Raw genomic sequence first — 17,460 nt, forward strand, 5'->3', positions numbered from 1 at the left:
TATTAACATATTGTATGCAAGTACTATTCAAGATCCGTTGAATGTTCAGTACACACTGAAGAAGGTTACAGGGACGACCGAAATATATATATATATATATATCATACCATTGTTATTGCTAATAGGTATAAACCTAGTTCTGCGCAATAAATTAAAAATGTTACCCGTTATTATCAGTAGCAGTGAATGTAAAGCTGTAAATGCCCTCGTGTTCAGCAGTGAACGTAAGGTCTGCCGTGACGGTTTTTTTGTTTCGTTCATATGACATTTCCATTTCAACTGGATAATTGCCTTGAATCTCAGTTATACTAAAACGTAAACAAAAGAATTGCCAGCATATGTCAGTAAGTTGTTTTTTTAAATATTCTATATTGCTTATGATTGTCTTTTTGTTAATGTGATACAACACATTGTCAGGCCTGCCTTTGTTGTATTTCCTCCATCTTTATTTGTTATTTTATTGACGGTGGAAAATAAAGATTGATTGAAGTTTCATTATGGCATTTTGAATGTTAATCTAATGATAAATATGCCTATTAGGACTACAATATGGATCATTTACATTGGAGATCACAATTCATAGGGATCAGTTAAATTGGACATCACAATTCATGTGGATCAGTTACATTGGAGATCACAATACATATAGATCAGTTAAATTGGAGATCAAAATTCATGTGGATCAGTTACATTTGAGATCACATTTCATATGGATTAGTTACATTGGAGATCACAATTCATAGGGATCAGGTACATTGAGATCACAATTCATATGGATCAGTTACATTAGAGATCAAAATTCATATGGATCAGTTACATTAGAGATCACAATTCATATGGATCAATTATATTGAGATCACATTTTAATATGCCTCAGTTACATGGGAGATCATAATTCATATGGATCAGTTAAATTGGAGATCACAATTCATATGGATCAGTTACATGAGAGATCACAATTATATGGATCAGTTAAATTGGAGATCCCACTTCATATGGATCAATTACTGGGAGATCACAATTCATATGGATCAGTTACATTAGAGATCACAATTCATATAGATCAGTTATATTGAGATCACAATTCATATGCCTCAGTTACATGGGAGATCATAATTCATATGGATCAGTTAAATTGGAGATCACAATACATATAGATCAGTTAAATTGGAGATCAAAATTCATGTGGATCAGTTAAATTGGAGATCCCACTTCATATGGATCAATTACTGGGAGATCACAATTCATATGGATCAGTTACATTAGAGATCACAATTCATATAGATCAGTTATATTGAGATCACAATTCATATGCCTCAGTTACATGGGAGATCATAATTCATATGGATCAGTTAAATTGGAGATCACAATTCATATGGATCAGTTACATGAGAGATCACAATTCATATGGATCAGTTAAATTCGAGATCCCCCTTCATATGGATCAGTTACATGAGAGATCACAATTATATGGATCAGTTAAATTGGAGATCCCACTTCATATGGATCAATTACTGGGAGATCACAATTCATATGGATCAGTTACATTAGAGATCACAATTCATATAGATCAGTATATTGAGATCACAATTCATATGCCTCAGTTACATGGGAGATCATAATTCATATGGATCAGTTAAATTGGAGATCACAATTCATATGGATCAGTTACATGAGAGATCACAATTATATGGATCAGTTAAATTGGAGATCCCACTTCATATGGATCAATTACTGGGAGATCACAATTCATATGGATCAGTTACATTAGAGATCACAATTCATATAGATCAGTTATATTGAGATCACAATTCATATGCCTCAGTTACATGGGAGATCATAATTCATATGGATCAGTTAAATTGGAGATCACAATTCATATGGATCAGTTACATGAGAGATCACAATTATATGGATCAGTTAAATTGGAGATCCCACTTCATATGGATCAATTACTGGGAGATCACAATTCATATGGATCAGTTACATTAGAGATCACAATTCATATAGATCAGTTATATTGAGATCACAATTCATATGCCTCAGTTACATGGGAGATCATAATTCATATGGATCAGTTAAATTGGAGATCACAATTCATATGGATCAGTTACATGAGAGATCACAATTATATGGATCAGTTAAATTGGAGATCCCACTTCATATGGATCAATTACTGGGAGATCACAATTCATATGGATCAGTTACATTAGAGATCACAATTCATATAGATCAGTTATATTGAGATCACAATTCATATGCCTCAGTTACATGGGAGATCATAATTCATATGGATCAGTTAAATTGGAGATCACAATTCATATGGATCAGTTACATGAGAGATCACAATTATATGGATCAGTTAAATTGGAGATCCCACTTCATATGGATCAATTACTGGGAGATCACAATTCATATGGATCAGTTACATTAGAGATCACAATTCATATAGATCAGTTATATTGAGATCACAATTCATATGCCTCAGTTACATGGGAGATCATAATTCATATGGATCAGTTAAATTGGAGATCACAATTCATATGGATCAGTTACATGAGAGATCACAATTATATGGATCAGTTAAATTGGAGATCCCACTTCATATGGATCAATTACTGGGAGATCACAATTCATATGGATCAGTTACATTAGAGATCACAATTCATATAGATCAGTTATATTGAGATCACAATTCATATGCCTCAGTTACATGGGAGATCATAATTCATATGGATCAGTTAAATTGGAGATCACAATTCATATGGATCAGTTACATGAGAGATCACAATTATATGGATCAGTTAAATTGGAGATCCCACTTCATATGGATCAATTACTGGGAGATCACAATTCATATGGATCAGTTACATTAGAGATCACAATTCATATAGATCAGTTATATTGAGATCACAATTCATATGCCTCAGTTACATGGGAGATCATAATTCATATGGATCAGTTAAATTGGAGATCACAATTCATATGGATCAGTTACATGAGAGATCACAATTATATGGATCAGTTAAATTGGAGATCCCACTTCATATGGATCAATTACTGGGAGATCACAATTCATATGGATCAGTTACATTAGAGATCACAATTCATATAGATCAGTTATATTGAGATCACAATTCATATGCCTCAGTTACATGGGAGATCATAATTCATATGGATCAGTTAAATTGGAGATCACAATTCATATGGATCAGTTACATGAGAGATCACAATTATATGGATCAGTTAAATTGGAGATCCCACTTCATATGGATCAATTACTGGGAGATCACAATTCATATGGATCAGTTACATTAGAGATCACAATTCATATAGATCAGTTATATTGAGATCACAATTCATATGCCTCAGTTACATGGGAGATCATAATTCATATGGATCAGTTAAATTGGAGATCACAATTCATATGGATCAGTTACATGAGAGATCACAATTATATGGATCAGTTAAATTGGAGATCCCACTTCATATGGATCAATTACTGGGAGATCACAATTCATATGGATCAGTTACATTAGAGATCACAATTCATATAGATCAGTTATATTGAGATCACAATTCATATGCCTCAGTTACATGGGAGATCATAATTCATATGGATCAGTTAAATTGGAGATCACAATTCATATGGATCAGTTACATGAGAGATCACAATTATATGGATCAGTTAAATTGGAGATCCCACTTCATATGGATCAATTACTGGGAGATCACAATTCATATGGATCAGTTACATTAGAGATCACAATTCATATAGATCAGTTATATTGAGATCACAATTCATATGCCTCAGTTACATGGGAGATCATAATTCATATGGATCAGTTAAATTGGAGATCACAATTCATATGGATCAGTTACATGAGAGATCACAATTATATGGATCAGTTAAATTGGAGATCCCACTTCATATGGATCAATTACTGGGAGATCACAATTCATATGGATCAGTTACATTAGAGATCACAATTCATATAGATCAGTTATATTGAGATCACAATTCATATGCCTCAGTTACATGGGAGATCATAATTCATATGGATCAGTTAAATTGGAGATCACAATTCATATGGATCAGTTACATGAGAGATCACAATTATATGGATCAGTTAAATTGGAGATCCCACTTCATATGGATCAATTACTGGGAGATCACAATTCATATGGATCAGTTACATTAGAGATCACAATTCATATAGATCAGTTATATTGAGATCACAATTCATATGCCTCAGTTACATGGGAGATCATAATTCATATGGATCAGTTAAATTGGAGATCACAATTCATATGGATCAGTTACATGAGAGATCACAATTATATGGATCAGTTAAATTGGAGATCCCACTTCATATGGATCAATTACTGGGAGATCACAATTCATATGGATCAGTTACATTAGAGATCACAATTCATATAGATCAGTTATATTGAGATCACAATTCATATGCCTCAGTTACATGGGAGATCATAATTCATATGGATCAGTTAAATTGGAGATCACAATTCATATGGATCAGTTACATGAGAGATCACAATTATATGGATCAGTTAAATTGGAGATCCCACTTCATATGGATCAATTACTGGGAGATCACAATTCATATGGATCAGTTACATTAGAGATCACAATTCATATAGATCAGTTATATTGAGATCACAATTCATATGCCTCAGTTACATGGGAGATCATAATTCATATGGATCAGTTAAATTGGAGATCACAATTCATATGGATCAGTTACATGAGAGATCACAATTATATGGATCAGTTAAATTGGAGATCCCACTTCATATGGATCAATTACTGGGAGATCACAATTCATATGGATCAGTTACATTAGAGATCACAATTCATATAGATCAGTATGGTATATGTGTGTGTGTGGTGTAGGCCTATATATTTGTGTGTGGGTGTTTGTGTGTATCTGTGTGTGTTTAAATGTGTATATATTTATATATATAATAACTATTATTAGGCCTATTATTATTATTATTATTATTATTATTATTATTGTTATTATTAATATTTATTATTGATGTTTTTGTTGTTAAAAAAGATGATAAAAAATAATAATTTGACAGTAGTAGTATTGTCATAGAATTATACGGATATATAAAAAATTAAAATGTGCAAAGATATTAAAAACTGGTATAAATAAAACACAAAAGTAATGAAAAGAACTTGGAAAAAAATCTTTAAAATAGAAAGAAATATTGTACTGTATTTTTTTAAAGAAAGGTAGTGGTTACGCCACGAAGAGAAAAAAAAATACAACATCATGTTTAGGTTTTATAATTGGTTAATAAGTAAATGGTTATGATTAGTCAATTTTGACGTTTGACCCTCATATCTCGAAAACACCCCTCAACCTGGCTGATGACCATAACTTTTCGGAATCTACACAAAAAATAGGTCTGGAAAAGTTGGATGAATGTGTGTCCTTCGTCGATTCGTCGAGTGTTGAAATCCCCCCCCCCCAACCTTCTGCTACTGGACTACAAGTTGATAACTAAATTAGTCATCTGAACTTTCAGGGGTCGATGTAGGGGCGGAGGAAACGGGGGCTGGCCCCATCCCGAAAGAGAGAACAAAAGAAAAGTAGGCCTAAGTAATACTCCAAAACAAGCCAATTTTCGATTTAAATTCTATATAGGCCTATCAGTTTGTCTGTGGTCAAGCAATTCTAAACAAAAATCTCAAACGCCACCTTCGCAAATATCATGGCCTCTACCCAATTATTTTCTTTCGATCCGTCACTGAATATAGAATCTCGAAAGGAATAATGGATACGTAGATAGGTTAGTCGTGTGTTTATCACATGAATCTAGGCCTAGACCTAGGCTTGGGGAGCTGATGTAGGCCTGGCGTAGGTAGGCTAACTAGGAAAGAATAGATGATTGATTTAAAAAGTAATAGTTGTAAACCAGAAGCCGGGGATGATATTATTTTACTCCATTTAAAAATTGGCATTCTTTATGCATTAATCTATACCATAACTTATATCTAGGATTTATGGCTGTACATTACAATTATTATAGTTTACCATGGTTTATTATAAGCTTATAAAGTGGAGTTGTCGTAAGAAAGAAAACCCAATTTGGCAGGATCAACACATTGGGTAGGTAAGAACTGCATCTCCATTTCATTAAACACCGACGACGAATAATATAATACCGTGATACTGTACAGTTGTGAATATATTATATTATTCATATTAAATTATTCAATTCAATTCAATTCAATCTTTTATTGTCCAATATATAAAAAAATACATTAGAAAATCTTTGTTTATACACTGCAACTTATAAAAGGTTAAAAATTAAATATAAAAAGATACACAATTAAATTTACAATTCAAATTAAGGGATTTGTTATATGATTTGTGAATACCATGATAATACATAAAAAGGTCGATTACTCACTCCATTGTAAACCTGTTGCGGTCTGCTTGGTATTCTACGTATCCATCGAGGAGACTCCATCCAAACTCTCTTGAAATTGACATACATTTCAATGTTAATGGTGTTAAGATGGTTTTGTTGGAAGCGCAATCAGAACAATTCAGGTCCAAAAAAGATTCGGCTTTCATGTTCTGTCCGATATGTTCACATTTGTACTCTTTATAGTCATCGGTCAGTTGAAAGGCAAGACGCCAGTGAACACGGATCTGTTAAATAAACAAGATCCTATCAATTTCTTTTTAAATCAATGATAACAATAAGTGATACTTATTTTACGCGCCGTGGTTTGGTGACACTCTTAGTCCAAACTCTCATAGTGGCGTTTTCGTGCGAACGTGCGCGCGACCAATTTAGGGGCGAAAATACAATTATTGGCTGGTTCCTTAGGTATTTTTAATAATAACTTTATAATCACCATTCAATGTCATATCTTCAATCTTTCATTAACTACAGGTATATTCCCAGACAGGATGAAACTTTCCCGTGTTACCCCTATCTACAAATCTGATTTAACACAAATTACCGTCCTATTTTAATTTTATCTGTTTTTTTCGAAAGATTTAGAAAACATTATATATGACAGAACTTTCAATTTCATTACGAAACATGATATTTTATATAACCGACAACTTGGTTTTAGAAAGGGATACAGTACCTCTGGCTCTGACGGATCTTATTAATCAAATTGTAGATGCGTTCGAAAGAAAATCATTTAGCTCTTGGAGTGTTCATTGACCTTTCGAAAGCCGTCGACACAATTGACCACGATATTCTTTAATCTTATTGTGGTATAAGGGGTCGGCACATAATCTCTTCAAAAGATATTTAATCTAACCGTTCTTAATACACTAAATACGCAAATTACAATTCTACTTTCTCTCCAATAACCAGTGGTGTTCTTTAAGGTTCATTATTACGTCCTCTCTTATTTAATTTGTACATCAATGACATCCACTGGTCTTCTAATTTGATCTCTTTTTCCCTCAGGCTGATGACAGAATGTTATTCTTCTAAAAATATCCATTCACGTTTTCATACTGTAAATCAACATATGATTTTATCTCAGTACCTTTAATAACAAGCTCTCTATCAACCATACAAAATGCAGTTACATCCAAAAAGATAGATTGATTGATTCATTGACAGTAGGCCTACTCTACATAATTGATAACCAGATTATAATTCATTTCAACAGTACCAAATTTGTAGGTGTTTACCTTAATATTGGACTAACCTGGCTAACACACATTGAAGATATTGAAAATAAAGTTTCCGAGAACTTAACCTTGATGTCATTCTTAGACTTTCTTCATTTGTTCCTTCAAACGTTTTACGTATTTTATATTTTTTACTAATTCTTCCTTATCTGAGATACTGTAACATCGTTTTGGGCTAATACTTACCCTTCCAACCTCATAAAACTTCAAACCATTCGAAAGAAGGCTATCATGGCTATATTTGGCACCGTAACCGTGGTTTCTCTTGTCCCATTTATTTTCTAATCTTAAACTTCTTAACCACACTTTAACAATCCATTTTCATATAATCATCTATTAACTTTCTTTATCCTAAACGCCTCTGTAATAATATGTTTATTTCTAATCTCGCTCTTCATGAGCACCACACTAGGACTAGGTCTGATCTCTCTATTTCCACCCACAAAACTAATTAATTTCAACACAATAAAAGATATTCTGGTTCGAAATTATAGAACAATTTACCTCGAACCATTATTAATTCACATTCAAAAACAAACTATCCACTACCATTAACAGAAACACTTATTGTCATGTATTAAATAGGCCTAATCATTTTACACTTTTCTTTATAACCATCTCCAACAAATCGTCTTCTAGGTCAGAGTTACTTTTTGTTGTTTTTGTTTTGTTTGTTTTATTTTTATAATTATTATTTCGTTATTAATTAAAGTGTCAATTAACAGAGTAGCAGCTGTGAAAGGGGCGATAGAAATTAGGTCATTACTTCCAACGTCTACAACAAGGATATCAGGCTTTAAATTAGAGGAGGGGCTGAAAGTTGTGAATTTCCTCAATCGTGAGGCCTGATCTGCCTAAGAGAGTAACAGAGTGAAAGTGGTTATCCACTCGTAGCTCAGAAACTGGCCTGTAATGTCCGAGGTAATCACCGGACTCAAGACCGCAGCTGTAGGCTAGGCTGTCACGTAGCCCGGTCACAAAACTGTGCCCAAAAACAACAGCAGAATACATAATTAAAAATATGCGTGAGGCTTCAGACAAATTGTACATGCACTATAAGTGAACACACAATCAAGGGAGCTAAATAACTAAGCAGATCAAGCGTGATTGGGATGATTAAAAAATATTAAAATTTACTTGGAATACAATCAACTTGAACGGATTGAAGCATGATGACAAGAGAGAGAATGTGAAGTGATCTGTCAGTCAAAACAAGATTGAGCCCTCAATCTTTTCATAATTTCAACACAATATAAGATATTCTGGTTCGAAATTATAGAACAATTTACCTCGAACCATTATTAATTCACATTCAAAAACAAACTATCCACTACCATTAACAGAAACACTTATTGTCATGTATTAAATAGGCCTAATCATTTTACACTTTTCTTTATAACCATCTCCAACAAATCGTCTTCTAGGTCAGAGTTTATTTTTGTTGTTTTTGTTTGGTTTTTGTTTTTATAAGTATTATTTCCCCCGTCTTTTTGTCCCGTCCTGTCTCGTCTGTATTCTGCCTTCATTTGTTTTGTTTTTTTTTGGCTTCCCCATCACAAGATTTTATATCTTCTCTGGCAATTGCCTTTTCCTTTGCTTTTTCCATATAGGCCTATTGTATGTATTTATTCAAAGGAAGAAAATAAATGTTGTGATGCATGGTATTTTATTCTGTTTTATTTTGAAATATGATCTGGAAATAAAGCAATAAAATTGCAATGTCACTAATGGGTAAGTTGTCAGTTTAAGCAATGAAACATTTCGCACAGTTGTTTAAATTATATTTAGGCCCAATTGAATGTTTGCTTACAAAGTTCATACCTTGGTTTCTCCAAGTTTTTCCCAGTAGAAAGTACCGCCACGATAGTGAGTAGAATACACCTCAGCCAGCATTACCACTATTGCAAAAAGCACCAAACCTCTCATGGTTGCCTAATAAGACGTAATTACTGAAAAGATAGAAATCAATGAGAGTAGTGATAATATCATCATTGTTGGTGACTTCAACGGTAAAATTGGTAATGAAATAAGTGGAGGGGATGATGCTATTAATTCCAATGGCCAGAGTTTACTTAACTTTTGTGATGATAGTGACATGAATATTCTAAATAGTAGTGAAAAATGCACTGGCATTTTTACGTGGTTTAAAAACAGTAACAAAAGTATATTAGATTATGGCCTTGTAACCAATAACCTGTATCCAAAAATTAGACGAAGAATGTTGGTATCACTTAGGTAGCGACCACAACGTAGTCATTATTTACTTAAATCATGAATACAACAATCTTGGTAATATGCATAAAAATGTTAATAATAAGACTTTTTGGAACTGTCATAAAACAAGATCAAAATTGGAGACCATTTCAGGAAGGTATCAACGACAAATTTGAAAACTGGGATCCTTCAAATTTAAATGCTAACGAAGCGTGGAATCAATGGAAAAACCATGTATTATCCACAGCTAAAAATTTCTTTGGATACAAAAAGATAAAACATGGTTCGACAAAGAAATTGAAACATTAATTAAAAAAAGAAGAGTGGCGTGTCAATCGCATCGTCATTATTCTAAAAATAAAGATTCCCCTGAATTTGACCAAGAAAGGTGCAATTTATTATGGGATGAATACCAACGTAGCCGTAAAGAATGTAAATTAATGATTAATAAGAAAATAATGCAAAGTCGTGTTAACAAATGTACAAAACTTGCAAAAAAAGGAGGGGTCCAGTGCAGTGTTTTTTGGACCATGTTAAAGGGTAATAAGAAAACCAATAATATAAATTCTGTTATTATTCCTAATACCCAAACAATAACATCAGATAAACAAACAATTAAATCATCACTAAGTATTTCAAGACCCTTGGTAATAAAAATATAATCCCTGAGGATAGCACATCCATAAACGTACTTTTAGAAAATGATTTTAATTAATGTGACAGTGACGACCAAAATAATACCGTACTTTAGATGAGCTTGACTTAACTTATGAGGCTGTTGCTGCGGCTATTGCACATTGTAAAAATAATAAAAGCCCTGGCTTAGATACCATAACAAATGAAATGTTAAAGAATGGAGGAAATGGCATGATTAGATCACTATATATTTTATTTAAAAGGTCGAGTCAACTCAAGACAATTCCAAACGACTGGAATATGGGTGTCATAATTCCAATATTTAAAAAGGGTGATCCCAAAGACCTTAGCAACTACAGAGGCATTACACTTAATAGTCAACCGGAAATACGGATTTGACTGGACAAAATTGCAACAAAACGTTTTATGATCTAAATATAAACTTAATTATATGTAAAACAACATACTAAAAGTTTACCAAAATAGGACGTACATAAAGGTGTTTTTGGACGTACATAAAGGTGTTTTTTATAACCAAAAGTTCAGCACTATTTGAAAGTAGACTTTTACACGGTACGTACTGCGGTTTTCAAACTTTTCTTGATTATGATTGGTCAACATTTAGGTCAACGTAGGTCATATCTGTTTGTTGCCGGAAGAGTGAGACCCGTGTGCGATTTTTTTTCCCGTACGAAACATTTGCATGAAACTTCACTCGGGCCATCTCGGATTGACTCGACTCGAGTTCGATACGAGGAACAAGAGCAGACACTTCGCAATGTCGTGACGCTCGAGTTTTACTTTTATTGCTCTTTCAATGTTTACCTACGGTAGGCTATGAAATTTATGGGATGTACGTGTGTAACTAACTGTGACCTTCTTGTATGTTATTAAATGTTAGTATAATATCTACAACAACAACAACAGCTAGTACCCCTCTTTAAAAAGTGTAGATAGGTACACCAAAGGCTGACAGAAAGAAGATAAAACTACAGGCCTAAAGCAGGCTGAGTTAAGTCCACCTACCATAGGCCCTCCCTAAACTAGGCCTAGGTCCTAGGCTAGGGTCCTAGGCAGACACCAACAGTCACGCTTCACATGACGTTAATTGAAATTTTGAAAAAAAAGGGGGGGGGGGGCCTTGCCGGGGTTCCCCGGGGAAATTGAAGCAGAAAAATAGAGTGCATAAGAGAAATATTATTAATAAATAGAATATACCATTCCGGCGTTATTGAACTTGGCCAAACTATCCTTGTAATGTAATTAATGTTAATTAATAACAATAATAATAATAATAATTTCAGCATTATTACCTTGGCCTAAGCCTTGTAATCAAGAACCTATTTACTAGGCCTATAACTAATAACTAGCCCAAAGGGAATATCTTTTGTGCTATTTTCCCTTAACGTCGTTTTTTTTTTAATGTTCTCTAATTTCACCATTGTCTAAGTTCCTAAGGTAGGTTTTAATAACATAATAATTAATATTAATAATAAATAATAATCATTTCGGCATTAATTAACTTGGTCTAGCCTTGTAATCAAGAACCTGCAGATACTATTTACCATATAACTAGGCTTAGGCCTCATTTATACAATTAATTGGTGCTCTGCCATTTTGGCAGGTCTTTGGCGGCATCAGTATTTTAGAGCTGCCTATTCTCAGCTCTTCTCTTAATTTGAAAATAACTGTCAGAAAGAAACGCGCTATTCCTCTTTGTGCTTTCCCCTGAAAGCGTGTATTTTTAGTAGTAGTAGGCCTAGGTAAATATGCAAAACACAGATCTAACTAAAACAATAAAAATAAAATTGTCACAGCATGTAACTCAAGTTCAAATAACACTTTCCATTACTCGTGCAGCTCAATCAAATATTTATATGTCATTTTAAACGACCCATTAGTATTAGCATGGTAACATCAATGTATTTTTTAAAAATCAGACAGCAACGTTCTTTTAGAAGTTGTTTTGCATTTTGTAGACGTTTATCTGTTGATGACCTTTTGACCTCCTGAATTCCGCAATATGAGATTTTCGGCCCGAGTCGATTCAGTCGAGACGGCCCGAGTGGAGTTTCATGTAAATGTTTCGTACGGGAAAAAAATCGCGACCCGCGTGCGAGCTTCGCGATCGCGAGGTTTGGTGGGCGAATCACAGATATATTTCTTCCGGTTTACAGGAATTACAGAGTTATAAATATTGGAAATTAATTGGAATCGTACCAGAGTTAGTTCATGTATGACCCAGACAAATTTTGCTGTAAAGTCTAGGCCTGAGGCCTTGTAATAACATCTCATTTTTAGGCCTTAGCTTAGGCATTGCTTTCTTGCTTCCCGGTTCAGTCTAGTAGTCGCGCACACCTTGAAGTGTGTCACTTTCCCCTCATCACAACGTTTTCTCGGCGGCCAACGCACGCATGAACGTATAGAGAAAATCTTAGTAACGTAGGCTATTTTCAATGTAATCTCATCAGTATCTAAGTGTAGAATGGAACCAGAAACGCATCGACCTACATGATGTAGAACTACTACTATATTTATTGTCGAGTACCGTTTTTTTTTCATTGTACAGTATCGCAAAAACTAGAGCAGTCTCAAAATCAAAAATCTTTCAACTTATATTTTGACGCCTTTTGAATTTATTTTTAGGATTCAAATCTGTATCATAACATAGGGCCTGCTAATTATTGAGTCGTTTACTCTATTCATGATACATGCATCCAATAGAAAGCTCAATATTGAAAAAAAGAATATTGGTCATTTAATTCGCATCAAGGAAAATGGGAACATAACATTACATTACTGCTGATTTCATATTGACGGTAAATGAATTTTGCATTGAAAATTATTAATATAAATTAGTTTTACTGTAACTCACTTTAGGTCAATATAAATAAAATTTTGTATTTTTGAAAACATTATACCAACACCCCTAATAACGGTACAATTTCACGCTTTGGTTTGTATCCCTTGAATATGGGTACCCTTATCTTATTTAGAAGTCCCAAAGGGCCCCTGATTAGGGGTTCTACTTTATATTGAAGTGCTGTAATGTCTTGTAACAACAATATAATTTGATAAACATACTTATTAAAGAAAATAATTATCTAAAACAGCTTTTCAATTTAATTTTCATGATTTGTTGATTTCCATCGGTTTATTCCGACCGTGTTAATTCTGACATTGGTTGATAGCACCTTTGTCATGTTTTTGATTCCATAATGCCCGCCAATTTAGCAGGCACTAAGGCGTAAATGTCTCTCAATAGTAGACAAATAAGGAGCTGAGGATGTGAATGAGCGACACAACACTATAAAACTGTTCCCTGATAAAATGTCTACTAAAACTTTATTACAAGACCAAGACAAATATTTCTATGCATTTTGTAACACAAACACTATTAAACAAACGGCGGTACAGGTCTATGGCGTAATAATATGCCAAATAAATATTAATAAAATTTCAGTTCCTTAACCTTTTTATTTGTCAATTATAAGTGTTGGACATCAACCATCTATAATTTCCATTTTTTACTTGCCTGCCTACCTCCCTCCCACCCCAATCAAAAGCGTCAGCGGCAAATCAAATTAAAGCGCTTCGTAACCAAGGCACAGCACACACATCCTAGGCAGGGCGTATAAGCCCAGTGAAATAGTTCAGTATTCTTTGCTATAAAAATAACCTTTCCCGTGGGTATATTTTGGTAAACTTTTTGTATGTTGTAGATATAAAATTTAACTATATATATTCATAAAAAAACGTTTTGTTGCAATTATGTCCAACTTTGGTGCTTCAAATCCGTATTTCTGGTGAACTCATGTGTCGCTAAGGTTTACAACCGCATTATCTCCCAAACAGTGTCAAATTTCTTAGAAGAGTTTAACGTTTTAAGTGAAGTGCAAGGCGGTTTTAGAGAGGATAGAAGATGTGAAGATCATATCTTCACACTTAAAAGCATCATTAGCACATGACAATCAGAAGGCAAAAAACATTTCTTGCATTTTTAGATTTTAAAAAAGCATTTGACACTGTTTGGAGAGAAGGGTTATTCTCAGCTGTTAGTAATATTGGGGTTAAAGGAAATTTACTCCAAATTATTAAGAATTTGTATGAAAACGTACAAGGTAAAGTTATTTTTCAAGATATAGAAACTGAATTCTTCAATATCGACGAAGGATTCAAACAGGGCTGTTCACTATAACCTATTTTGTTTTCTATTTTCATCAACGAATTACAAAAAATGATAACAAACAGTAACCCTGGAGTTACTATATTTAATGTTGAAATTGGAGCCTTATTTTGGACTGATGATGTAGTGTTAGTCGGTGAAGACGTATATAGTTAAATTTTATATCTACAACATACAAGTAAATCTCCTCCTTAAAGCAGCAAGTGACTTTTCAAGTAAATGGAAACTGGATTTTAATTACAAGAAATCCAATGTTCTTATTACAGGACAACGTGTAAATAAATATAGAAAATGGAAATTATAATATTAGGGCTAAGACCTTCCATTAAATTAAAATTGCTCTATTTAAAAATAATTTACATGAATATTGGGAAAATTTCTCCAATGGTTCACCAGATCTAAAAATTCATTATTTGCTTAATGATCTTTTCTCAACAAATTCCACTCTTGGCTTACTTTTTAATACTTGTATTAAAGAATATCTAAAAGATGCATGGGAAAAACGAACAAATGTTTTAAATGACCCTGCTAATAATGTTAATAGCTTATAAATGTTTTTTTTCTCTTTCTATAATGATTTTATGAATAGACATTAACTGTACTTCTGTTGTGTTTTTGATATGTATGCTTTTACATCAAGTTCACATTGCATTTATTATATTATGTGCTTGTTTTTATTTATTTATTTTTATTTACTTTATTTTATTTTATTATTATTATTATAATATATATTTTTTTCTTTTTTCTTTCTTTTTTTTCCCCTTTTAGTTGAGATTTTAAACTTTAGAATATTATTTTAATTGCATTTGGATTTTTCATTACTATTGTCTCTTTTTTATGAATTTTATCTTTACTTGTAACTTTTGTTTTGTTGTATGGTCGAACCTCTCCTGCGTGAGAGTGTTCCTCTGTTTTGAAAGAGAGAGCCAATAAATTATTAAATTAAATACTATCTACGTTAAAGAGTCTAAAACTATTTTCAATAATAACATTTATTTGGGGTTTTTTTTCTGAAGTAAATATAAAAATTAATGCTTTGTATTTCCTTTACATCCAACAGCAAGTACACTCGCCACTTACATGATGGAATGATGCTTTATAAACCAAGTCTCTCTATGAGACTTAGGGATTGGAGTTGTTTCCGTTCGTGAGAAAACGTCCCACTTTAATATTAATTGATCCCAGAACCTAGAATTAGAAAGCAAGCACCTTAGCCACTAAGCTAGTAAACTCCATTCCAGTTAGTATCCAACTTCTTACCGGTGTGGATAAACCAGGTCTCATAACATTATGACGTGATACGATTACTCCCAAGAAAACGGTTACACAATTAAGAAACGAAAACAACCAAATACTATACAAAGCAAGTAGGAAAGCTCCTAATAAACTAATAAGTAAAATTCTTTAAAGAAAATATTTTCGTTCTCATATAATTTAGAATAATCCAGACTCAAATCATGAAATGGAAGATATTGAAACAATTATTACCACCTCTAGGAAGACCTCAAGTTCAGTGTCTGCTATTAATAACAATGTAAACACAGGATAACGACAGTGCTAACATAGCCTACATTAAACGTCTTTTTTAAATGTTGGCAATGATAAAAACATTGGTAACAAGAGCCTACATTAAATATTTTTTTGTAATGTTGGCAATGATGTTGTCATCTATAATGACTCTATGACACATCATGAATGATAATTTAACTAATAATTCATCTGATATGTATATTTGTGATATTTTTAGTGATGCACTAAATTATCTTTCCAAAATCTATATTAATAAATCTTCAGTACAGTTCGCCCTCCAATTCGACACCACTTTGAGGAGAGAAATTTCGGGGATGGTCTTGGGGTTTCGTCTCATTTCATTTCAATTCATTTATTCGTCTCGAAAATACAATTCACATAAAATATCATACACAAAAAAGACGGAGAGACAGGAAATTCAAAAAGAGAACTAAATCAACTGTCAAATGGATTACCTAACAAAAAGACAGAGAAAAACAGACACAATATATATAAATATATATGAATATAAATATCAAAATAAGCCCTTAAAATAATCTTTCAAGGCTTTAAAAAAATATTTAAAATTTAAAATAAGTTTATCACGCACATTAGTCGGCAAATCATTCCAAAGACGGGGAAAATAATTACAGATAGAATTTTTGAAACAATCAGTCCTAGCAAAATTATGAATAAAATTGATATCAATTAAATTATAACGTCTAAGATTAATTTTAATATGGTTGAAAATTGGAAACTTATATTTACCATAAATGCACTTCGTGAGAAATGAAATAGAAAGAAACTTAAAACGATCCTCAATACAACATAAAACCAAGGATACCAAGTCTTTGTGTATCCACTTGGAGAATTAGCTTTGTGTTAAAAGATTTACGATTTGTTATTTGGTTTTTTTCTTTTATCGATACTCGGATACCTTTTATCTAAATATTAGCTAATGTGATATAAGGAATTATTGCGGATCATTTTTATAAGCCACTTTCTACAAAATATAAGCGCTCCGAAGACCATATTTTTATCACTAAATGTAGTGCAGTACCCGATAAGTAGATGTTAGGTCTTACATCGATAGGCCTAAACGTTTCTAGCAATGTAGGTTACAGAAACCCGTTTAGACCGTTCGGAATTTTTATTTTGCACTAGCAGCAATGAAATTAAATTAATAATTAAAACTTATGAACGACATGTTTC

The 17,460-nt window shown here is 32.8% G+C and overlaps 1 long non-coding RNA gene across 1 annotated transcript in view; it reads right to left on the reverse strand.

Annotated features, from left to right (window-relative positions):
- Positions 1–6,453: 6,453 nt before the first annotated feature.
- Positions 6,454–17,460, reverse strand: part of LOC117114383 — a 14,137-nt gene continuing 3,130 nt past the window's right edge. Inside the window, exons 3-4 of the long non-coding RNA XR_004446353.1 lie at positions 9,525–9,652; positions 6,454–6,692 (exon numbers count right to left, since the gene is read on the reverse strand). This is a non-coding gene — a long non-coding RNA (uncharacterized LOC117114383). The remainder of the gene's footprint in view (positions 6,693–9,524; positions 9,653–17,460) is intronic.

This window comes from Anneissia japonica, unplaced genomic scaffold (assembly GCF_011630105.1).
Source record: "Anneissia japonica isolate Jap-2015-1 unplaced genomic scaffold, ASM1163010v1 scaffold199_len4679917_cov187, whole genome shotgun sequence".
Classification (NCBI taxonomy): Eukaryota; Metazoa; Echinodermata; class Crinoidea; order Comatulida; family Comatulidae; genus Anneissia; species Anneissia japonica.